Consider the following 25378-nt stretch of genomic DNA (forward strand, 5'->3'; position numbering starts at 1 on the left):
CTCGGTAACAGCATCTGACTGGCATCTATCTGGACATTCGTGGCAGCTGAGCAGTACTCGAATGGTGCTGGTCATAATCTCATGGCTCGCTCTATTTAAGACGGCATTACTGTGGGGAATTGCAGCTCCCTCAACTGACTGAGGCAATGTGGATCTAGCCTCTACTCAATTCCCCCTTTCCTATTGTAGTCAAAGTTTCAGGACACTGAGTTCTTGGAGTTCTGTCCAAACCCTGCAGCTGAGTTTAGCCAAAGTAAAACCAGCAGAGGAAGAGAGAAGGGTCAGGCTGCAATATGGCTTCCTCCCGGTGGACATCTGGCATCTGCTGGCATCTCCTCGTCAGACTGGAGACTTCGTGGAGAGATGTCTTTGCTGACTCTGCTTCCAGATTCTGGCCACTGTTCTTCCTCTCTCGTTTTTACCTGTTAGTGGTAATACTCCTGGTAAAGTCCGTTCTGGGAATGTCCCAGAGGCTCCTGGATTAACGGCTTGGGCCTCAGCTTGGCACTATTGGGCGTGGCAGGGCCTTCAGGGGGTGCAGCCTAATGGGAGGTGTCAGGTCTCTTGAAGAGGGAACTTCGGGCTCTCTCTCTCTCTCTCTCTCTCTCTCTCTCTCTCTCTCTCTCTCTCTCTCTCTCTCTGTCTTTTCCTGGCCACATGAGGTGAGCAGTTTGCTCCTTCCATGAGCTTCCCACCCCACCCAATCAGGACTAACTTGATCATGGACTGAAACCTCCGAAATGTAGGACAAAATAAACCTTTCCTCTTTTAAGATGAATTACCTAGGTATTTTGTTATAGTAACAGAAAAGTGACTTGTACAACCTCCTTTCATTAGCCTTTTGGATTTTCCTGGCCCTTTGCCCACATCTTTGTCAAAAGAGTCTAATTATCAATTATCCAATTTGAGAGTTACTATAGCAATTCTCCAAAAATTAAAAAATAAAACTTAAAAGTTGTTTGTTAGGAGAAACACACACACACACACACACACACACACACACACACACGCACACACGCACGCACGCACGCACGCACGCACGCACGCACGCACCACAAAATGGAGCAATGGCTCAGCTGTTCAGAGCTGGCTGCTCTTCCAGAGGAGATAGGATCAACATTCAGTTCCCAGCACCCACATGGCAGCTCACAACTATCTGTAACCCAGCTCCAGAGGATCTAACACCCTCTTCTGGCCTCATATAAAATAAAATAATAATTATATATTAGACATGTAGGGGAAACAATTACAGATATAGGGATATTTTTAAAAGATAGATCAGTCGTGTGAAACTGTAACAATAAATCTGAAAATCTGGAGGAACTGTATCACTTCTGAGGGCAATGTAGACAAAAGAAACTACAGAGAAGGAAAGACAGGTCAAGGTTTCCTGGAGGCACTTGGGGATAAATGATTAAAGAGGACCAGAGACTCCATGAGTTCCGTGTATTGTCCTGTGGTCTCAGAGACTCCATGTGTTCTGTGCATTGTCCTGTGGTCTCAAGACAATGGGCCCCATCTTTCTCCTTTATGAGCCTGCATAAACCTGATACCCAAAGTGATCAATGAGAAAAAAGTGATTGGTGGATTCTCCTTAGGGATATAGATGGAAAAATGCCTTCATAACTCTAGATTAAATTGAATCTAGTGCTGGATTAAAAGAATAATACATTATGAGTTTATTCCAGAAATGGGAAGACAATTCAATATAAAGATATCTGTTACTCTAATTCAGTGCATTAAGATATTAAAGAGAGAAGAAATATGTCTATCTGCTGGAAAGGCACGGGCTGAAAAGTCAGCACCTTCCCAAAGTTAAAAGCATCTAGCAAAAGAGAAATTAAGGGAATCTCCCTTATCTTCATGATAAATGACTTCTAGAGCTACAGGTGTTGGCACATGCCTTTGATCCCAGCACTCCAGAGGCAGAAGCAGGCAGTCTCCAAGTTCAAAGCCAGCCTGGTCTACAAATTGAGAGGAGTTCAAAGCCAGCCTGGTCTACAAATTGAGAGCCTGTCTCAAGGAAGAGGAGAAGTTAGCCCTGATGTAGATCTCAGAGAAGCACAGCCTCATCGTTTTGAAATTTTAATTGATGTTTCTGTGGATAGTGTTTCATGACTGAAATTTCAGAACATCGTAAAGGAGGTGCTGGAGAGGTGGCTCAGTGGTCAAGAGAATGTACTGCTTTTTTTTTTTTTAAGATTTATTTATTATGTATACAGTGTTCTGCTTGCATGTATCCCTTCAGGCCAGAAGAGGGAGCCAGATCTCATTACAGATGGTTGTGAGCCACCATGTGGGTGCTGGGAATTGAACTCAGTACCTCTGAAGAGCAGCCAGTGCTCTTAACCACTGAGCTATCTCTCCAGCCTGAGAATGTACTGCTTTTGCAGAGGACCCAAGTTCAATTCCTAGCACCCATGTTAGGCAGCTCACTACTGTAACACAAATTGTAAACGATCTTATTAATAAAAAACCTGGAGCCAGATATTAGGGTGAAAGCTGAAAGATCAGAGAAGCAGAAAGAAGCCAGCCATGTTCTTACCGTTAGGAAACCCTCAGCCCAAGAGAGAGCCACTTCCTGTGTACTCAACACCTATATCCTTTCTGTGCCCTGCCATCTTGCTTCCTCTCTCCACCCAGCTACATCACTTCCTCTTTGCGCCCAGCTCTATCACTTCTGGTCTGTCTGCCCAGACCTCCGAACCTCTATGGTTAACTAGTGCTGGGATTAAAGGCATGTGCCACCACACCTGGCTCTGTTCCCAGTGTGACCTTGAACTCACAGAAATCAGGATGAATCTCTGCCTCCCGAATGCTAGGATTAAAGGCTTGTGCTACTGTCGTCCATCACCAGATAAACTTTATTGGGATGCACAAATAAAATATCACTGCACACAATCATCTGTAACTCCAGCTCAAGGGGATCTGATGTCCTTTTCTCACTCCCTGGTGCCTGTACACATGTGGTAGACACACAGACATACCTACACACACATGAATAAAAATAAAAACAAATCTTTTTAATGTAGCCAGCTGTGGTAGCACATGCCTTTATTTCCAACACCCAGGAAACAGAGGCAGGCGGATCTCTGTGAGTTCAAGGATAGCTTGATCTACATAGCTATTTCCAGGAAACAGAGGCAGGCGGATCTCTGTGAGTTCAAGGATAGCTTGATCTACATAGCTATTTCCAGGAAGCAGAGGCAGGCGGATCTCTGTGAGTTCAAGGATAGCTTGATCTACACAGCTATTTCCAGGCCATTCAGGGCCACACCATGAGACTCTGTCAAAATACATATAAAAGTCAAAATAAATAATAAATAGCATTTTTTAAACCAAAAAGGATATCAGCAAAAATCATTTCTCCTAGTCCCCCATCCATCCATAGAGCTGCTCTCTCAAGAGACAAACAGCAATATTAGAGCTGCTGGGTGATGTTTCCTAAGCCAGTTCATGTATTCCCAAGCAAGTTTATGGATATGTGGGTTGTTTTATCCTGCAGTGGTCATCCACCCTGGTTCCCTAGCAAAGCTCTGCTCTAGAGAGAATCCTGCAGGATGGTGTGTGTGACTGCAATCCCAGCCCCTGGGAGGAGGCGAGAGAGGATCCTGAGTTCAAGGCCAGCATGGGCTACAGAGAGAGATAGGAAAGGAAGCCTTCTCATTCTTGTTTTCCTGGTCTGAAGCCATTATTAAACTATAGCATAAACTTGGCCAGCTACTGCTATGCTAAGAGGCAAATTCTTTCAAAACTTTCCCTGTGACAAAACTAAAGTTAGTAGCCTTTAAATGTGCTGTTCTGTGCACAGGTGTTAAAGTGGGATCCTATAGTCAAACATTGGCTGTGGTGGTATTCTAATTGTACTGAAATGTGATTTTGATTGTATGTTAATAGATAAAGTTGCCCGGGGGTCAGAGCTATTAGAGCATAGCAAGAGTGTGGCGTGGTGCACACGCTTTAATCCCATAGATTTCTGTGTGTTCAGGGATGGAGACATATGCCTTTAAGACCTAGGGGGCTGTACATTCAGACAGTGACGAGGCAGTCACATGTTTGGGTTTACAGCCAATGAGAAGGCAGAACAACATACTATAAAAAAAAAAAAATGAACAGACAGGAGATAGCTCTCTTTCCAGAAGCTGGGACAGGAGGAGGAAGGGTGAGATTTTAGCTCTGAGCTCTGACCTCTTGGCTTTCTCTTTTACATTGTTTCTGTGTTTCTTATTTAATAAGACGGTTGGTTACATCTACAATTGGCCTTGTGGAGGGCCTGACAGTAAGAACCTCTCTCTCATACCATTACTGTGGAGGCTGAGGCCTATGTGGGTTGCACAGTAAGTTCAAGGCTGGCTTGAAAAATGGGGTGTGGCCCTTTCTCAAACTAAAAAGTAAGAAGAAGGATGAGGTGTGTGTGGCCTAATGCTGTAACTTTTGCTGGCAGGCACAAGGCCGTGGGTTCAGTTTTCAGTACCTAAACAAACAAACAAACAAACAAACAAAAAGGCTTTGCTCAAATGCCCTTAGCCTCAGGAAGACTATTTCATATTTCACAGAGGAGTCTTCATTTGAGATAGAAGCATTCTAGACCTTATGATGGGGCTACCCATACCCAACAGACGGAAGTTGGGATGGTCATGCCAGCATTTGGACTAAATGAGCTGGGGGCAGAGGGAGTTGGGTTGTGGGACATCCTTGTCTTCGCTGCTACATGAGTCAGTCTCACTGACCTGTAGGCTTCCAGGGATTCTCAGTCTCCACTTCCCATCTCATGTGGGAGCACAGAGATGACAGACATGCTAATATTACCACATCTGGTGTATGTGGATTCTGGGGAATCAGAACTCAAGTCCTGAGCAGGAGAGATTAACTATAAATGAGTGTCTGGCTCCACAATTTATGACTTAGTCAAGTTCTTAGATTAGCTGACATCACACACAAAAAAAATATTATCTTGCCAAGTGGAGCATGGTGGTGCTTGCCTGTGATCCCAAGCAGTGGAGAGGTAGAGGCAGGAAGAGTTTGTTCATGGCCAGCTTGGGCTACATCTCAAGTTTGAGGCCACCTGAAGATACACAGTAAAACCCTGAATTAAGACACAGTGTCTTTCCATCACATCCTGCCTGCCTTTGCTCTTCCCAGCTGTTGGATGTAGGCCAGCACTGGCGTGGTGTTTGGTGTTTGAGTGTATGGCAGATTTTAATAGACCCTGGAACTGCTTCACTGTGGATGTGGAGTTTGAAGGTCGAGGCTCCTCTTGACTCATCTGCAGTGAAATAGGACAGCTTTGAAGAACTGGCTTCTCCCCTCCTCAGTCTTCTCGGTTCATATGTACTTGGATCCTGAGTCCTAAGGGAGAGTTAGCAGCACTGGATCAAGCTCATGTGATTAATAACAGATCGGGCTGCCCCCACACTGCACCTTCTCTTTGCCATTACCCGTAATTAACCTTTGGGTAAATAGCAGCCAGTTACCACGAGCTGCGCAACAAGGGTCCTTGGTCAAGCTTAAGGTCACATTTCACTTGGCTGTATCTTGACCTTTTAAAATACAAGCAAATTGCAATCTGGGACCCATGCCTTTGAAACAGAAATAGAAGTTATAGTAGTGTTGTGTGACATTTTGTTTGTGTTTTGACAAATAAAGCTTGCCTGGAGATCAAAGGACAGAGCTAGCCACTAGTTAACCATAGAGCCCAGATGGTGGTGGGTCATGCCTTTAATCCCAGCACTTGGGAGGCTCACGCCTTTGATCCTAGCACACTCAGCAGGTGGAGACAGGAATAACCTCAGCCCCATTTGGCCAGAGGATCTGGAGAGGTAAGAAGTCACTGGTGGCTGCTCCTTTGCTTCTCTGATCTTTCAGGTTATTAACCCGATTTTTGACTCTTGGTTTTTATTGATAAGACTAATTAGGATCATGCTTCAGTGGTAGCATAAGTTTCTTGATTTTTAACTGAATAGCAGGTTTTTCCAGAAGCAGCTGTGGGAAAACTATGTATAGTCTCACGAAATGATGAGAGTCTACAAACTCTCTACAAGAGCCACCTTAGACCAGGGAGACCTGTGTGCCCCAGATGTTCTTTCTGCTTCAGCTCCTTTGAAACTAATATTTATCTTGCTAAAAACAACAAAGCAAATCATCCTTGGGACGGCACACAAAAGAACAGAGCATAAATGAAGACCACATGAGAAAAGGAAGAAACAAAGTGCTAGAAAGGCCCACAGAAATCCACAAAGATACCCCCACAAAAGACTGCTGGCAATGACTGAGAGACAGCCGGGACTGACCTACTCTGGTGATGGGATGGCCAAACACCCTAATAGTTGTGCCAGAAACCCCATCCAAGGACTGAGGAATCTGGATGCAGACATCCACGGCTAGGCCCCGGGTGGAGCGCTGGGAGTCTAATTAATGAGAAAGAGGAGGGTTTGTATGAGCAAGAATTGTTGAAACCAAGGTTGGACACAGGGACAAATAGCCAAACGAATGGAAACACATGAACTATGAACCAAAGGCTGAGGGGCCCCCAACTGGATCAGGCCCTCTGAATAGGTGAGACAGTTGATTGGTTTGATCTGTTTGGGAGGCAACTAGGCAGTGGTACCAGGTCCTGGGCTCGCTGCATGAGATAGCTGTTTGAAACCTGGGACTTACACAGGGACGCTTGGCTCAATCTGGGAGGAGGGGACTGGATCTGCCTGGACTGAGTCTATCAGATCGATCTCAGTCCTCAGGGGTGGCCTTGATCTGGAGGTGGGGGAAATGGGGGTGGGCTGGGGGGAAGGGGAGGGGCAGGAAGGGGTGAACAAGGGAATCTGTGGCTGTTATGTAGAACTGAATAGTATTGTAAAATAAAATAAATATAAAAAAAATTTAAAAAAAGAAATAATAAAAAAAAAAGAACAGCACAGCTCCTCTTCAGAGAGAGGAGCCAAGAGGGAGATGGCGGGAAACAGAACATGACTTTCTGTGATTAAAAACTGGAATAATAAGGTAGCACAGGAAGCTGATTAAAAGCCAATCATGTTTACAGGTCTCTGACCTGCCCACCCTTCCCCCTCATCTCCAGCAGCATCTACTTTCGATCTTCTCGGCCACCTCTTTGGTTTGGCCTCTCATTTCTCAGGGGAGTGTATTCAGTGCTTTCTGTTATGAACGTTAGCAACTGATTTTTCTTATTTTTCTTTCTTTTTCTTTCTTTCTTTCTTTCTTTTTTTTTTTTTGGTTTGGTTGTTTGTTTGTTTGTTTTCCCTGAGACAGGGTTTCTGTGTTTAACTGTCCTGGCTGTCCTGGAACTTGCTTTGTAAACCAGACTAGCCTCGAATTCACAGAGATCCACCTGCATCTGCCTCCCAAGTGCTGTGATCAAAGGCGTTGCGCCGCCGCCACCACCACCACCACCGGGTGAGACTGTTAATTCCCAATGATGCTATCAGGAAGTTCCACTCTTTCACACCCAGGGACTCCCATCATCCCTCCCTGTCTTCATCTTGGCAACACCACTGCATTGGACGTTCCTGTCTGCATGGCCGTGACGAGCGCTACTCACCGGTGTGCCCAGTGCTTGCGGCTTTCTTACTTCCTCCTGTACTTTTCCTCTCTTTTATTTGCCTAGCTTCCCAAGGTCCTTTTCAAATGACTCAATACATCAGCTTCATTTCTGATTGTTCCAGGCACACCAGCACATCAAGTGTGTTCCAGCTTTGTCCGACCCTGGCTTTCGAAGGTAATTGCTTAGATCACTCAGCGTGACTCACTGCTGCCCCAGAGCTACCTTTGTTGGCACTCACTTTTTTCAGTACAACACATGATACATGTTTGTTAAATTGTGCCCATTTCTGTCATGTCAGAATGTAAACTCTGAGACAGGGTTTGGTTTTGTTTTCTATGGCTCCTTCTCTTTGTCTTCCTCCTTTTCCTTTTTTTTGTTTTTGTTTTGAGAAGAGTCTCATGTAGCCCATGCTTGCCTCAACCTCACTATGTAGCCAAGGATAACCCTGAATTCCTGATCTCTTGTCTCCACCTCCGAAGTGCTAGGATTACAGGTGTGTAGCACCATGACTGACCTCTGCCATGTCTTATTGCAAGAGCAATCCCAGATGAATTGAATGAACAGATGAAGATCGCTTACTCCAGAGCTGTGGCAGGAAGTGCATCCTAACCTCGTCTTCAGAGATTACAGGGAAACAGCATACACAGACTCCAAAAGCACTGAATAGGGCAGTCCTGCACTGAGGGAAAGCATTTTAAAGCGTTGAGCCAAAAAGATAACTGGGATTTCTGCAGATTTGGAAGATAAATCATTACTAAAAATTCACGTTAGATTATTAGAGCATTGAGTTGCAACAGCGAACATCTATAAAGTGTTTAATCAACCTTCATCTTATGTTTTGAGACAGGGTCTCTCACTGAACCCAGAGTTTACTGATTCATCTAGACCAGCTGGCCAATGGCCTCTGTGGATCTTCCTGTCTCCACCTCCCCAGCCCTGGGATTTCAGGTGTGTGCTGCCCAGCCCAGATTTGTGTGTGGGTCTGGAGGCCCTGCCCAGATTTGTGTGTGGGTCTGGGGGCCCTGCCCAGATTTGTGTGTGGGTCTGGGGGTCCCAACTCAGGTCCTCAGGCTTGCATAGCAAGTGCATTACCCACTGAGACATCTCCCGCCCAGTTTATTACTTCCTTCCTTCTTATTTTTGTTTTGTTTTGTTTTGTTTTTGTTTTTTGAGACAGGATTTCTTTGTGCTGCTCTGGCTATCCTGGAACTCACTTTGTAGACCAGGCTGGCCTCGAACTCACAGGAATCCACCTGCCTCTGCCTCCTGAGCACTGGGATTAAAGGCATGTGCCACCACTGCTTGGCTCAATTTATCACTTTTAATCTTGAAATTCCTTTTCTCTGATTCTGAGAATTTTCTGCTTTGTGTTCTTTGAAAATTTCTTCCTTCTGTTTTCTTACCTCTATTTCCAGAGTGTTTTAATGGGCATTATTCTTCTGTAGTTTATTCCTCAATTTTCTTATCATTTCTCTCATGTCCACATTTGTACCTCTTTATAACACATCCCCACAGACTCGGTCTTTATCCTCTGGGCAGTCCACTATCCGCCGCAGCACACGTGTTTTGTGTGTTCTCATTGGTTCTGTCTCGCACCCCCTTCTCACTTAGCACGCACAGTGGCTTCAAGTCTGTCCGAGGAGCCTGGTGATGGGGTTGCGATCTTGAGCGTTCCTCCTCCTGTGTACACGTCTTCTTCACTCTCCAAGGTTTTCTGTTTACTTTTGATATTGCTGATGTTTTTTTTATCGTCTCTTCTATTTCCAGCCCTCTTGATTTTCTCCACAGATGTTGGTGTTTCTCTTCTCAGCCTCAGTTCTTGGTTCATGTTTAAGAAGAATCCATTCAGCTGGAATAGAGTCATTAAGTCACTACCGGGCAACAGATGAGGTTCAAGCCAGACACTCAGAAAGAACCCAGGCTGTTTCTAGGAAACCTTCACAGCATATGTCTGTAATGCATGCACTCAGGCCTTCAGACACAGCTTTATCTGCAAAATATCACATCTATTTCATGGTGACCCCAAATCAAGGCCTTTTCACATCTTAGGGGACAGGTGTGGTTGACCAGCTCTCCATGATTTTTCCAAGTTTTTTTTTTTTTAAACAAAGCACAGCATGAGTCTAAGACACACTTCTCATCTTATTTGGTGTCACAGAGCTGTGCACAGGCAGACATACATGTTTGTGCCTGCTTGAGTCCCTGCCCCAGCATAGGCACGGAGGGCCTGGGAGCCGAGGAGTCAGGCCTTCTGGAATACACTGCGGTCCAAACAATGGAGAGAAACAGTTCGGCTGAGAGAGCAAGGGTGAGGGAAGGGGCTAGGCTCCCAGGGCCCAGTTCTGGTGCCTGTGTCCCAGACAGACCATCCTCCTTAAGGTGGCCCTGGACCAGGATGGGCCACATCTGGATGCAGCAACCAATCCCCCACAGTAGTGGCCTACTCTGTGGTAGTGACAGGTGTGAAGGAATCTATACTGAGAGGACGTCAGTTTGCTCTGTGTACTACTGGTCATTAATAGCTTTTCTGTACCTCGATAATAGGTTTCTCCCCCAACGCAGTAAGGGAGAAGAAGCCTTATTAAAAAGTAAAAATTAAAAAGCCAAATTAAAAAAGTAAAAGACCAGGTTTATTTGGGCAAAGCCACTCCTGGGTGAGTCCTCCAACCCAGAAGGATCCAGGTGGGAGAAGGGGCAAGAGAAAAATCAACATGGTCTAACTAAAGGAGGGAGCTTGAATATTCTGTAGGTGAGGGGTGATGATGTGTCCTCCATAAGCTGGAGGACAATTATAATTGTGCCCAATTATAATGCTTTAGGTGAGGATTGGGCTGCTAGAAACTTCAGGAGAGGAGCCTCCACAGTTGCTAAGAATTTGGAACTGGGCTTTTCATAGTGGAGGCTCTTCTCCTTTGGAGATTCTCTGAGAGGGCGGGGTTTGGAGAGAGAGAAATGGGACATTCGCAGGAACGAGCTGGAGGTTCCGGCCGAACCGTCATATTCTAGCGTGCACTTTCGGCCCCTGGAGCAGAGCTGCTCCTGCTGGTGAGCTAGGACAGAAGCAGGTCTACACTCACATCTGCTGTGTCCATCTGCTGGATCAAACCTCTTCCTCGTCCCCCTGAGGGAGCACTTGCCAGGGCAGATATCTTGGGTAAAGGGACACTTGAAGGGGGCCCTAGTGAAGGGATATCATGTCCTGTGAGTTTTCTTGCAGGTGAGAGCCACTCATTCTAGGAACTAGCACAGTGCTTGAGCCCAGGCAGACACTCGGGGGTCCTGCTGGCCTGCATTGATGAAAACCAAAACAACAACAACAGCGAAACTCTTGCTCCAAAGGGAACAAGTGGTCATTGATTTTGAACCAAACGTAATGACCATGGCCTGGGACATGGGTTCAGGATGTCCTGCATGGCACATCCATTGGGGGAGTAGTTGGATTGATATTTTTATAGTCACCGAGTAAAAGCAAGTTATAAATCAAGGCATGTATCAAATGCATGGGTCGGAGCGTTAGGTAGGTGTGCTACAGTAAAGTGGAGATGCCTCCGCTACAGGTTCTGATGCTAACCAGTGACACTGTAGTCTTTGTGTGCAAGAGTTAGTGGTCTGCTAAGTTCATGCATCCCAACGTCTTTATTTGATTGTCAGCAGGATGTTAAGTCAGACACAGGGGTGGGAAACTAAAGACAGTGGAGATAATCTTGATCCTTGATCTACTTCATTCCAACTCTCCACAGTGACAGAAGTTCTATTCAGGTAGTGTACAAAATCATCAACCCAGTGTGCCTCCCCCAGGGAGCATCCAGCAGCCCTACAAAGTCCCACCAAAGTCACCAAGACCAAATGGAGTGACAGCTGTGTGGTCTGGGCCAGGCGTCTTGGAACAGTTACTAAGGACACCTCTGTAGGTGGACAGTCTCTGGACATACAACTTATTTTCAATCTTTTCAAAAATGTATTTATAAGATTAAAAAACTAATAGAAACATAGCTAAATGATGAACATTCCATGTTAATCAAGACAAACAGTAATAGCAAGTGGTCAGTAAGATATAACAAAGGGGGTCAGCAGGTAAATGCACTGATGACCTGAGCTCCCTCCTAGGATCTACATACTGACTCCTGCGTGTTTTCCTCTGATTCCCATGCAGATGCTATGACACAAACACACACACCAAATAAATACATTTAATAATTATATTTTGATTTCTTAAAAAAAAAACAGATGTGATATGAAAAAAAAACTGTACCATCCTCATTTGAATGTGGTCATGTCATTCTGTGTTTGTCATAAAAATAAATGAGAAGGGACTGGAGGATGGCTCTGTGGTTACGAACACTGGCTGCTCTTGCAGAGAACCGGGATTCAATTCCCAGCACCCTCATGATGGCTCTCAACTATCTGTACTCCAGTTCCAGGAGATCTGATGCCTTCTAACCTCATAAGGTACTGCATGCATGTGGTGCACATAAACACACACACACACACACACACACACACACACACGCACACACGCACGCGCACACACACACACTCACACACACACATACACACACACACTCACACACACAGGCACACAGGCACACACACACACACACACTCACACACACATAAATACTCTTTTCTTTAGAAAAAAAATTAACTGTGGAAAAATTGGAATTGCCTGTGCTGCAAGGCCCTGGAGAAAGGGAACTCTCCCAAACTGTTGATGAGCTCCGAGAACAGCACCCAGGTTCCTATTGATGAAAACTGCAATGGCCATACAATCCAGCTATCTACTTCTGGGTGTAGGCTGGGAAGGGTGGAGAGGCCTAGTGGGAGGCTACAGAAGGCCTTCCCTGAAGCAGTTAGATATAGGTAATAAACTTCACAGTAATAAGTGTGCCCTTCAGTAGTGCACTACACTTCAGTGCACGAGGTCACTACCATCCATGAGAAGCTCTTAGACTACCCATGAGTGACTGGGAAGGAGAAGAGGCTCCAAGCATTAGTGATGAGGAGAGATGGAGGGATGCAGCGTCCTGACTTGATCAGCTCTCACTGTGACAGCACACCCCATCCAACTGTAAAATTAAAACAATAATTAAAATTGTATCGAGATTCCAAGTTTCCGTTGCTTTTTTCCAGAGTCGGTGGATGCCTTTCCCTTCCATCATCTTAACTTAGCAAAGCAAGGTAAGTTTCGAATTTCAAAGTAAAATCAGCTCAGAGAAAGAAAAGTCAGGTTACATTAACTTCACTGCTGCCTCTGCCTGCTTCTTCAAATTCCCATTCTCCACGGTCTGATTTATTTTTGGTATTGGGTTCATGCTAATATCTGCAGCTGTCAGTATAATTACCAATGTCATCTTACTCTGATGGTTCTAGAACTTGATGTTTCTATATTTAAAAACAGCCATAATCTCTCACAAAAAAAAAAAACCCTAAAATTTAAGTTAAAAGTGTAAGTTAGTAGGCTACCGATCACATCTTCTTAACTTTAAAGAAAATTTTAAATTACTTTATCCAGTGTGATGCACTCTGCCCTGTCTTGTTCTCTATAAAAATTATTAGGAGACAAAGGGACTTCTGGGTGGAAGAATGCATGCAAAGCAGGAGGTGATCTGTGGCTCACACTCTCTCCCTCAGTTAATCCATTGGCCTTTAACGTGGACCTCAGAGAACTGAATTTCCCTCACGCAGGCATGCATCGCCAGCGTTGCTTGTTATAACCGACCCCATCTGAGGTGGGTGGGCACAGTGACACACATCTGTCATGCCAGCCCTGCAGAGTCGAGATTTTGAGGGTACATATCAAGACCCTGTCTCAGGAAGCAGAGAAACAGGGTCTTTGTGGCTGCTGAGTATTCCTTGGATTGTTGCTTGTTTATTATTGTTTTTTGAGCCAGGGTCTCACTGTGTAGCTCTGGTGTCCTGAAACTCACTATGTAGACCTAGCTGGCCTCCAACTCACAGGCATCCTCCTGCCTCTGCCTCCCAAGTACTGGGATTAAAGGTGTGTGTCACCACTGCCCAACTTCATTGGTTTTTTTGAGACAAAGTCTCACTGTGCAGCCCTGGCTGGCCTTGCTTGAACTCAGAGAGATGCACTGGATCCACCTACCTTTCCTCCCAAGTGCTGCAATTAAAGGCATCTGCCCCATATCCTGCACAAGCATTTTTTTTAAATCACACCTTTGATTCCAGCACTCGGGAGGCAGAGGCAGGTGGATCTCTGTGAGTTCGAGGCCAGCCTGGGTTACAGAGTGAGTTCTAGGAAAGTCGCCAAAGCTATACAGAGAAACCCTGTCTCAAAACAGCAAAAACTAAACAAACAAACAAACCATAATAATGCAAGATGAAAATAAATTTAAAATTTTTTTTAAAATGTGTGTATGTGTGAGGCAGGGCCAGGTACCATAGCATGCATATGGAAGTCAGAGGACAACCTTTGGGACTTGGTTTTCTCTTTCCAGCATGTAGGTCCTCAGGCCAATCTAATGAAAGCAATTCCACAGTTGAGGTTTTGTCTTCCTAGGTCATTCTAATTTGTGTCAAATTGACAAAAAGTAACCTGTGTAAATGAGCATGCGTGTGGGTGCGCGCGCGCACAGACACACACACACAACAACAGCAATGTCTTACATGTGCCGCCTGGCTCCACTGCAAGAGGCACAGGGAAGGGAGCCTGGGAATGTCAGCATTCCTCTCTTTGCCCACACCAGCACTTTTGGAAACCATAATGAGAGGGGAGAGAAAAGAAAAAGGGAAAGCCAGGCGTCTCCTGCCCAAGTCAAGACCAGTTCTCATTCCCTTCTGCTGTTCCCACCCAGAGTAGCGCCAAGAGGCAGGTGAGGCAGGAGGCTGCCTCCCCTTCCATAGTGTGAGACGCAATGCCACCCATCAGCAGTTCCTGCCCTCAGAAAGAGGCTGCCAGCTGTCACCTGGCCAGTGCTGTCCAAACAAACATCTTAAGCGACTGAAGAACAGAAGTTATTAAAGTCACCCAGACATTGTTATGTTTTTGTGCCTGAAACAGAGATGTAGCCAATTGGCTCAAAATATTGCCTGACCCCAAACCTGGAGACTGGAGTTCTGCAGGGTTCCCGTGACTCAACACATCCATTCACAGCTCCTAGTGCTTACTTGTTGCTTTGTGTGCAGTATGTCATGCAGAAGGCCAAAACAAGCAGCCAAGCATGCACCAACGTGTGCATGCCCCTTCCCTGGAGTGCACAGCCACACTCAAGCATACACACTGTGCCATCACACTCTTGTGAAGTTTAGAGTGGGCACAGCTTACTGGTGGGCACAGATACCCATTGAGGAGCTATGAGAGGATGTGCCGGAGTGATGTGAATGTATCTCATGAGCCAGGTCGTGTTTCACATTACAAAGTGATCATACTGAGCCTTACAAAGGATGCTATTTTTCTGTATATAAAATACAGTTCAACAGGCTTACTCTACTCCTCTCCCTGTCTTAGAAGTCACTAAGCAGATAATAGGATTAGACTGTCAAGATGTAGCTGAATAGACCCAAGAAAAAAGTCATTGAACTGGAAGATTGAGAGGAGAAAGTTGATGGTAAAGACTATCTTAATCTAAGTACAGTCAGCCCCCTCCAAGAACTTCCCACTCAAGGTGCCACTTCTATAAAACTAGGGTCCCAGTGTAGTAGCCTTGCTCTGTCTTGGCCTGCCCAGCTAGACCCTAGAAAGTATTCTGCTAAATCATCACCAACTTTATTACTGTTATTGAATGGATCATTATTGGTTCAGGACCTTCAAGATCAAGTTCTCAGCACAAAAGAGATTTATTTGCCCCAGAGGGACTGAGGGTGGAAATAAGAGACAAAGACAGGAGACAGGATGGGAGAGAAGGGGAAGGGGGCAGGAGTGTTTGTCCTGGAGAGGAGCAAAGGACCGCCTCTGGATAGAGAGGAGACAGTGGTGTTAGGATGAGGTGAGTAATTTTAATTGTGCATGTTAATTAGGTGAGCCAAAGGGAGCTTTTGATTGTTGGACTTCAATATTTTGATAGCTGGACCTTGGTAGTCAGCCTTAGGAGGAGGAAGTGGCCAAATAAGGGAATGGACCTTGGAGGCTAGCTTTAGGAAATGTAATCTAATGGTTTTTAGTAAGGCAGAGGGGATGGGGGAAGGGCAAGGCCTGCCAGAGCCATGTTTGCCATGCTCGGGCCAGCCAGAGTCCCTTCAATTATTTATTTTACATACATGAGTATTTTGTTCGTGCCTGGTGCCCGAGGAGGCCAGAGGAGGGCATCAGGTCCCCTGGACTAGAGATACAGAGTTTTGTGAGCTGCCGTGTGGGTGCTGGGAATTGAACCTGGGTCCTCTGAAAGAGCAGCCAGTGCTCTTAACCACTGAGCCATTGTTCCAGGCCTCCAGCCCCAACTCTTGATATCGGATGCAATTCATCATCTCCCACTTTGAATCCTTGCCTCCCTTTAGTATAGCAAGTTTCCAGGGAAAAGATGAACACATTTTGTCATTTATTAGTGACAGAAGAGCATTTGTAAAGCAGTAAGATGGACTTGCTTGTTTGTGGAATATAATACAGTCTGAAGAAAAACTGATGTGATACTTACATGCTAAGGAATGATGGTAGAAAAAAGTTAAAGTCATTGTTTTCCATAATAAAAACCATCATGTTTCTCTAAGAGAGGAAAACTTTGTGTGTGCAATAAAAACACCACGGCTCACAACACACGATGATCACAAATATGAACTGGAGAACCCGGATTCAATTTTCAGCACCCACATGGCAGCTCACAATTGTCCATGACTCTAATTCTAGGAAATCTGATGCCCTTTTCTGGCCTCCGTGGGCACCAGGCACAAACAAAAGACTCATACATATGAAACAATAAATTAATTTAAAAATGGTGATGATTTAGCATAATGCTTCCTGGGATTTGGCTGAGCAGGCCAAGGCAGAGTGGAGCCACACATGACAGCATGCACATGTAATCTGAACTGAGGTGTTTCCCCTAACAGTGCATGGTATGACGGGGTGCACACAGAATGTGCGAGTCATGTGCGCAGTGATGCCGTGTGGCACGGCACAGGCAGGTGCTGTTGGTAGCACTTCGGATTCCTTATTTACTTCGTATTGAATTCATATTTGTTTGTACCTTCAGAGAGCTTTCACATGAATTTTTCATGACCTCTACATTCAGTAATGTGACCCCACATAGGGTCATGGCCCACAGTTTGAGAAGCTCTATGCTGGATTATGCAACTCAATGTGAGCAAGAGAGGACAAGAAGTATTTCAGCTCTCTCTTCTCCACCCTCCTTCCTCCAGACACCCATTAGCAATCTAACCACAAAGCGGCTGGCCAGGGAGCTTGGGTTGACACTTTTGTGGTCGGAGCGGGAAGAGAAGGGTGGAGAATGTGGGAGCAGAGTCAATAGCGGAGTTTATGTACAATCGAGAGACCTCCTACTTGGCTTTAGATGGTGACTTGACTCCGCCCAGAGTTGTTTGAGGAAGTGTCAGCAGGGGGATTAGCTAGAGCAGATTGGCCTGTGGGCACGGCTGTGGGGCGTTTTCTTGATGCTAATTGATGTGTAAGGGCCCGCCCACTGTGGGCGGAGCCACCCCTGGACAGGTAGCCTCTGGGCTGTACAGGAGAGCTGTGAAGGCCGGCCAGCCAAAGGGACCAAGCCAGCCAGCAGCATCCTCCCTGGCGTCAGTTCCTGCTGAGCTGTAAGATGAAATAATCCTCTCCTCCCTCCAAGTCGCTTTCGTCATGGTTTTTATCACAGACACAGACACCAGACTAGGACAGGCTTTAACATGGCGTGGGCACCAGGAGGACACAGGTGCTGAGGGGGAACGGGGAAGGTGGCCAGGGAGGGAGCGGAGGACAGAGGACACGGGATGTTTGAAAAAGCCACAGGGAACGGGGAAGGTGGCTAGGGAGGGAGCGGAGGACAGAGGACACGGGATGTTTGAAAAAGCCACAGGGAATCCTTGTATGTTTACTTAAAATGAACATGGAATAGGTGTTATACACACATATATGAAATTATGCCATTTGGGAGGTAATGGTCCCCTCACCAAGCCCTCTGCCAAGCATGAAGTCTTTCTTTTGAGTTGTTGGCCAGGGGAGTCCAAGAGACCCCAAACAAAACAGGATGTTTCCTTCTTGGCCCTTGGTACCCTCTATAAAATGAAGGTAACACCCAATTGCTGAAGATACCATACACTTCAGATGGAAAGCATAAAACAAAAATCCCAAAAATAAACCCACAAAGAATAAAATGAAAAACATTCTTTGCAATCAGCAGGAGCATTGCTTAGTGATAATAAATTTAGCTGGAAATCGTGTGTGTGTGTGTGTGTGTGTGTGTGTGTGTGTGTGTGTGTGTGTGTGTGTGTGTAAAGAGCTTCGGCCTATAAAGAAATCACCCTGAGGTTACAGGGAGATGATGATAAACACAGTCATAATGGCTGCCTACAGCATGTTGGATGCTCATTGATTATGAAAATCGATGTGTCCAAAGGGGCATCTGGAGAAATTTTGCTGTCTTAGACAGACATCTATAAGATGGAAATCTCTCTGAAAAACTAAGACACTAACCATTTCACTCATGTTAGAAACCAAATATTTCTTTACCTCGTAAACAAGGGTTAGACGACAACATTTTTAAAGTGGAAAGAAAGAACCAATATGAACAGAACAAAACTGGCTGTGATCATAAAGGGCCCAGGCAGAGAGGACCATTAGCAAAGTGATGTCAGGGTGGTGGTTGGAAGCCAGACAAGAAAACTGTGAAAAGAGTGCAGAACTCAGCCTGCTGGGAGAGGTTAAGTCTAGGCCAGTAAGCCTAGAAGTCCAACCAGCACTTCAGGGGTTCAGGTCCCAATTCAGGTGACTAAAAACAGAGAGAGGACAATTAACACAGGCGTTCAGAACCACGGGAACCACTGTGTACAAAGTCAGGGGAAGGCACCAGAAGGCTTCACTGGGCTGTATGTGCCTCCCTGACCCACATTTTATAAAAGGGCTTCACGTGCGCTCATCTGTGACTTTGGTAGACCTTGTTTAGCCAGAGGGTCCTACAACCCCAAGAACTCCTATTCGAATTTAAAAGTGGAAAACAAAAACTATTTGAAAATAGTAACGTGGGGCTGGAGAGATGGTTCAGTGGTGAAGAACACTTGCTGGTTGGGTTCCCAGACTCTCGTGAAGGCTCACAACCATCTGTAACCCCACCAAGGTGGAGAGAGGCAGGGGTCAGAGGTCAGCAACTGTGAGTGGTTGGCCTTAGGCAACGAGGAAGATTATCTGACACCTTCCTCACGTTTCAGGCTTGCTCTCCCAGCTGTGTGTGGGTCTGCCCACTGGGTGCAGGAAAGCCGGTGGAGTTGATGGCTCTGTGAGGCAGAGGAAGTGCTCAGTTTGGGACTCCATAGATGTGAGATGCCTGTGGGCACCCAAAGGAAGCCACATCTGCAAGGACAAGGGGAAGCCTGAGAGGGGTCCATGTGAATAGAACTGAAGTGGGGGAGGGGAGGTTCTCTAGGGACAGAATGAGGACCAAAGTGCCCAAGTGTCAGGATGGAGCCTTGGAACATTCCCAATTCCCAGGAGGGGAATGCGGGCAGCTCACAGCTTCTGGAGGGTGTGGACAGACACTCCCCCGGAGGATCACAGCAGGCCTGACGCTCTCCCTACGCCTGCTCCAAAGCAATGCTTTGCTCAGCTTCTGGTCATTCATTGTCTCAGGCTGGCACACAGTCACAGGTTTTATGACAGGGTCGTGTCATGATCCCTTGTTTTCACTCACTGCTTCCCAGCATCCTCCCCCAACCCCCGCCACCCCCCAGCTGACTTCCTTTCTTCCTCCTTCTAGTCCCCCACTTCTGCTTACTTTCTCTTTCTTTTTGAGACAAGGTTTCTCTGTGGAGCCCTGGCTATCCTGGAACTCACTCTGTAGACTAGGCTGGCCTGGAACTCAGAGATCTGCCTGCCTGTGCCTCCTGAGTGCTGGAATCAAAGGCGTCCACCACCACACCTGGCACTTCCTTATAACAAATATTCTATTAACCTACTTACCACTTTCCTTAGGGTCTCTTCCTCCTCTCCTGGTTCCCCTTCTAGCTTTGAGATTGACACACACATACATATACACATATAATTTTAAATCTAGGTTCTGATTTGGAAGAATATATGCAATATTGGTCTTTCTGAGCCTGGCTTGTTTCCATTAACATAATTTCTTGAAGATGACATAATTCCATTCTGTAGTACATTTACCATATTCCCTTTAACCATTTAGCTTTTGATGGACGCCTAGCCTGGTTCTGTTTCCTGGCTAGTGAGTGTGTAGCTAGGAGCATAAACATGGAAGTATCTCTGTTGTGTTGACTGAGAAGCCTTCAGACAGGCACCCAAGAGTGCCCTGGCTGAGTCACAGGGCTCTTCAATTGTTAAATTTTTGAGGAACCACCACACTGATTTCCATGGTAACTGGACAAATTTACATTCCCACCAATGGTGTAGCAGAATTCCTGTTTCCTCACTAGTGTGTGTTGTCATTTTTATTTTCTGATTGTTTTTAAGCTTTATTTATGTGTGTGGGTGTGTGTCACTGGAACTGGGGTTAGATCCAGTTGTGAGCCGCCCGATCTGGTGCTGGGAACTGAACTTGGGTCCTCTGCAAGAGCAGCAAGAGCTCTTCACTCAGGGTTCTATTTCTTAATAATAGTCCTTGTGACTGGGGTGAGATGGAATCAAGGCCTCCTTACTCTGCATTTTCTTGGTGGCTAAGGAAGTTGGACACTATTTCGAGTATTTATTGGCCATTTGCAATTCTTCTGAGTTCAAGCCTATCCTGACTTATACAGCAAGTCCCAGGCAGCCAGCATCACATAGAGCTCTTAGCTTAAAAAAAACAAAAACCTGGAGCCGGGCGGTGGTGGTGCACGCCTTTAATCCCAGCACTGGGGAGGCAGAGGCAGGCAGATCTCTGTGAGTTCAAGGCCAGCCTCGTCTACATAATGAGTTCCAGGACAGGCAGGGCTATGTAGAGACCCTGTCTCAACAAACAAGCAAAATAAAAATCAAAACAAACAAAAGAAATCTTGTGTGAAGATGTTAAGATTTTAAACTGGATAGGGTGGCTCACACACAAATTCACACTCATACACATTTGTACATTTACTTAGTGTGAATTTCCTTAGTAGGTATGGCTTCCATAGACTAGTATGTTTGAATGTGCGGCCCATAGGGAGTGACACTATTAGGAGGTGTGGCCTTGTTGGGATGGGTGTGGCCTTGTTGGAGGAAGTGTGTCATTGTGGAGGTGGGCTTTGAGGTCTCATGCTCAGGCTATGTGCAGTAGTCAGTCTTGCCGGTTGCTTCTTGCAGATCAAGATGTAGGACTCTCAGCTCCTTCTCCAGCACCATGTCTACCTACACACCACCATGTCCCGCCACGATAATGATGGACTAAACCTCTGAAACTGTAAGCCACCTGATTAAATGTTTTCCTTTATAACAGTTGCTGTGGTCATGGTGTCTCTTCACAGCGACAGAAACCCTAACTAAGACACTTGGCATATGCATATGTGATCACATTTTCATTGGAAACTAGTGGAAACAAGCCTCTTTCCAAGCTTACTGGCCATTTATATTTTTTTAATTGACTGTTGTATGTCATTTACTTTTCTATTTTAGATATTCCCATTTTTCTACAGCTTAACATGACTTCACTCTATACTGTAGTGGGAGCTCTTTGCTATGACATTATTTTTTCAGATTTATTTATTTATTTATTTTGTCTGGGGGATGGCGATTGCTCATGACATAACATATATGTGGAGGGCAGAGGACAACTTGCAAGATTTGTTCTCTCCATCCACCATGTGGGTCCTGGGGATGGAATTCAGGTCGAGAGACGTAGCATCACCTTTACCCTGTGAGCCATCTTCTCTGCTCTCACATTCTTGCACCTCCAAACACCGTCTTTCCCCAGCTGCCTCTCAGTGCATCAGTTTTCCTGCCAATTTGATTGGCTTTATGTTCTTGCTTTGATCATATGCTGGAAGAGGTGGTTCCTCAATGATAAAAATGTTCTGTATTTTCTTAGTACATTGCATTCTTCATTTATGTTTCAACCTTTAATCCATTTAAGAATCTATTTTTGGACACAGTGAGTGCTAAGATCCTTTCCTAATGAGCCAGGAGTTTCAGTGTTAGTCCTTGGATAGCACATTGTTCAGCTTCTCCTTTAGGACAGTCTGAACTCCACACCCATTAGTCTGCCATGGCTGTCTCTCTTTCTCTTCAGACAGTTTAATAGATTCCTGTATCCAATCCTGTCTAATCACCGTAGCTTTCTAACATGCCTTGATATTTTGTGATCAGAACTTTGAAGGTGTGTGTGTGTGTGTGTGCTCGTATTCATGGAGGGTGAGTGAAGGCAGAGTGCACATGTACGTTCCAGTGTGCGTGCTTTCAGAGGATGGGGAAGCACCTTTGAATGACTGGGCTAGTCTTTGAGCTACAGAGATGTTTGTTCAGTCTGAACCTGGAGCAGATCATCCTGGGAAAATAAAAGAAGAGCTGAAGACACTTGGGCTCACAGAGGTTGACACTCAAAAGGCTCGCAGACTGAGGCAAGCAAAAAACAACGTTGATCCAGTTATTTTTAGATGCATTGCAAGGTCCCTGGGCCCAAGAAGCTTTCACAGCCTCCAGCAAGTCACTCAGATCTGGGTACAGTGCCAGCTGGGGTGAGTGGACTCCTGTCCCCCTGGATGCATAGGGACTTGAGGTTCTACCATAGGTGGTATGTTCCAGTGCCCCATAGTGTTCAAAGAAAATAAGTCTCATAATGTAGCCAAGCACTCCTGCCTGGTGCTGATCCTGCATCAGTCCCACAGCGGGGACCCAGTGCCACCCAACACTGCCTCTTGTGAACACACACACACACACACACACACACACACACACACACACACACTCACCACAGGGCTGTGGCTTGGGCTCTTCCCTCTAGGCTCAGAGGTCTTAAAGCAGGGAACTCCTGTCTTAAGGCTCTCTTGTCGCACAGGGACTTCAACCCCACTTGCACAGGAGCAAACTGGTAGATCTTTAGAAGGCAGGGAGGCCAAGGACCTTGCCCTGGGCTCTTCCTTCCAGACATACTGAGCAATAAGGAGAGATGGTCCAAGACCTCTGTCCCAGTTATCTCTGACTGTCACTTTGATATAACCTAGAGTCATTTGAGAAGAAAGCCTCAATCGAGGAATTGCTAAGGTCAGATTGACCTGTGGGCATGGTTATTGGGGATTGTCTTGATGTAGGAGGGCCGGGCCACTGTGGGTGGCATCATTCCCTGGGCAGGTTGTCCTGGATTGTATAAGAAAGCTAGCTGAGCATGAGCCTGAGAGACAGACAGTCAACAATGTTCCTTCATGATTTCTACTGCAAGATTCTACTTGAGTTCCTGCCCTGGCTTCCCTCACTGATGGCCTGTGACCTGGAAGTACAAACCACATAAATCCTTTCCTCCCTTAAGTTGGTTTTGTGTTTTATCACGGAGACAGAAAGGGCAATAGACAACCTCCCACTCAGACTAATAAGGGGCTCTCGGGGGCACCCAGGGCTGCACCGGAAATGGACGCTGAGGTCCTTTGGATCTCTGCGGTCCCTGAGCTGCACCGTTCTGCCCTCTGTGTCCTATTTGACTTTTTCCAAGCTGTTCTTGTCCTGAGTGTTGGCTCAGTGACCCTCCGGATGGGGAAGAACATCTCTCTGTCACCACTGAGGAAGTCCTTGGGTATCAACACCACCTATGAGCTACCATGTGAGAGGGTGTCTGCATCGATCTGTGCTCCCCAATGTGTGCCCAGGTGACCCAGGAACCCATCTGCCTGCTCACTATTCTAGGTGCTCTGCTCTAATCCACAACCCCCCCCCCCCATATGCAGAAAGATTGGACAGGGCTGCAAGAAATCACGTGTGCTCTCAGAATGGCTTGCCCTGCCCTACTTGGCCCTTGGTCCTATTTTTCCCTCCAAAAAGGTTTGACAGGAAAACTAGAAAACAGAGTTACCTTGTAGCAAGTATGGCCCCAAGAGGGACCTAGCACTAGAAGGCAAGAATAAATAGAATACCAGCCTTGGCTACATAGGGAAGTCTTGTCTCAAAACAACATACAAAAATGGGGCTGTTGGTCAGTGGGAAGGGGCTTGGACCTGCCTAGGCTCAATGTGCTGGGCTCTGCTGACTCCCCATGGGAGATCTTGATTTGGGGAATGTGGGGTTATGGGGTGGCTTGGGAGAGAGGGCTGGGGGGTAGGAAGAGGGAGGAGGGGGGACCTGTGGATGGTATGTGGAGTGAGTAGAAATTTTCTTAATAAAGAAAAATGGAAAAAAAAAAAAAAAAACGGGGCTGGAGAGATGATCATCAATTAAGAGCACTGGTTACTCTTCCAGAAGACCTGGGTTCAATTCTCAGCACCCACATGGTAGCTCACAACTGCCTGTGACTCCTGTTTGAGAGGATCTGAAATCCCATGAGTACCCGCACACACGGTACCCATAAACTCATGCAGGCACCCACACGAATAAGCATAATAAAAACCTCTTCTTTAAAAAGGTTATTTGTCTTGACAGTTGGAGGACTGGCAGAGTACTTCACTCCCTCTCAGGGTCCCTTGGGACTGGGGGCAAGGTCACATCACCCCCTCTTCTGTCTTGGGCTCAGGGGACTGCTCGGAGAGTTAGAAGCTAAAGATGTGGAGAGGTATCTGGCTGGGTCCTGGGGGGACACTGTGATAATTAACACTGTCAGCTTAATAGCATCTAGCATCACCTAGGAGACAAACCGAGCATGTCTGAGACTGGTTTTCCAGACTGGGCTAACTGGTGTGGGAAGACCCACCCTGAAAGAGGGTGGCACCAATGCCTTAGGCTGGGGTCCTGATCTAAATAAAAAGGGGGAAGTGAGCTGGGCACCAGCATTCATCTCTCTGGAATCTGACTGCAGATGCCATGTGACCAGCTGCCCAAGCTCCTGCCGACGCGCCTTCCCCGCGGTAATGGATGGTACCCTACAGCCGTGAGTCACCTTTTCTTCAAGTTGCTTGTCAGGTATTCTGTCTTAGCAACGCGGGCAGTAACTAATACAGGGGCTGGCAAGGATTGGTTGTCCCCCACGTGGCGCTGACCCCCTCCATCCTCTTCCAGGACAAGCTGGGGTGAAGTGAGAGGGAGGAGCCAGGGAAGGTGAAGAGGTCCTGGCCTCAGCGCAGAGGCGGTCCCCGCAGACTGCGCCACCCACGCCGCCTCGCCCCGCCTCCCGGACTCCCCGTAATTCCCGCACCCTGGAGGCGCCGCCGCCTTTCAGCGACCCGCAGCGAGCGAGCGCAGCGCGCAGGTAAGGTCTGGACCCGCGCGTAGGGGTGGGATGGAGCAGGCTGCGGACGGCAGGGAGCAGGGAGGGAAGGACTGGCCATCGCTTCCCGCAGAGGACCACAGGCAAGGAGACAAACACGGGGGCTAGGCACTGTCATCTGGCTGGGAGGGGACACCGCGTCACGGAGCACCCCAAGACCTACAGATGCGGGGGACCGGCCAACTCCCGGGTCCCCACACTGATTCCCAGGACCTGACAGCTGTCTGCCGGTGTTCCGCTCCGGGAGCTGGAGACACCGCGCAGGTCTTTAAGGGGTGACTGCATGCTGGCAGTCACCAGCACACCCCAATGCGAACCGGCTTTGCTGGTGTGCTTTGAGGTACAGCCCAGCGAGTCTGGTGAATGTTCCTAGGAGGAGGGTTTGTGGTGCCCCTGTGCTGTT

General features: G+C 46.7%; 1 protein-coding gene across 2 annotated transcripts in view; it reads left to right on the forward strand.

Annotated features, from left to right (window-relative positions):
- Nucleotides 1–24778: 24778 nt before the first annotated feature.
- Nucleotides 24779–25378, forward strand: part of Entpd3 (ectonucleoside triphosphate diphosphohydrolase 3) — a 28949-nt gene continuing 28349 nt past the window's right edge. For both annotated transcript variants that reach the window (XM_028854712.2, XM_028854713.2), the window contains exon 1: nt 24779–24957. The gene's annotated coding sequence lies outside the window, so the exon portion shown is untranslated. The remainder of the gene's footprint in view (nt 24958–25378) is intronic.

The sequence above is a fragment of the Peromyscus leucopus genome, chromosome 7 (genome assembly GCF_004664715.2).
Source record: "Peromyscus leucopus breed LL Stock chromosome 7, UCI_PerLeu_2.1, whole genome shotgun sequence".
In the NCBI taxonomy this organism is placed as follows: Eukaryota; Metazoa; Chordata; class Mammalia; order Rodentia; family Cricetidae; genus Peromyscus; species Peromyscus leucopus.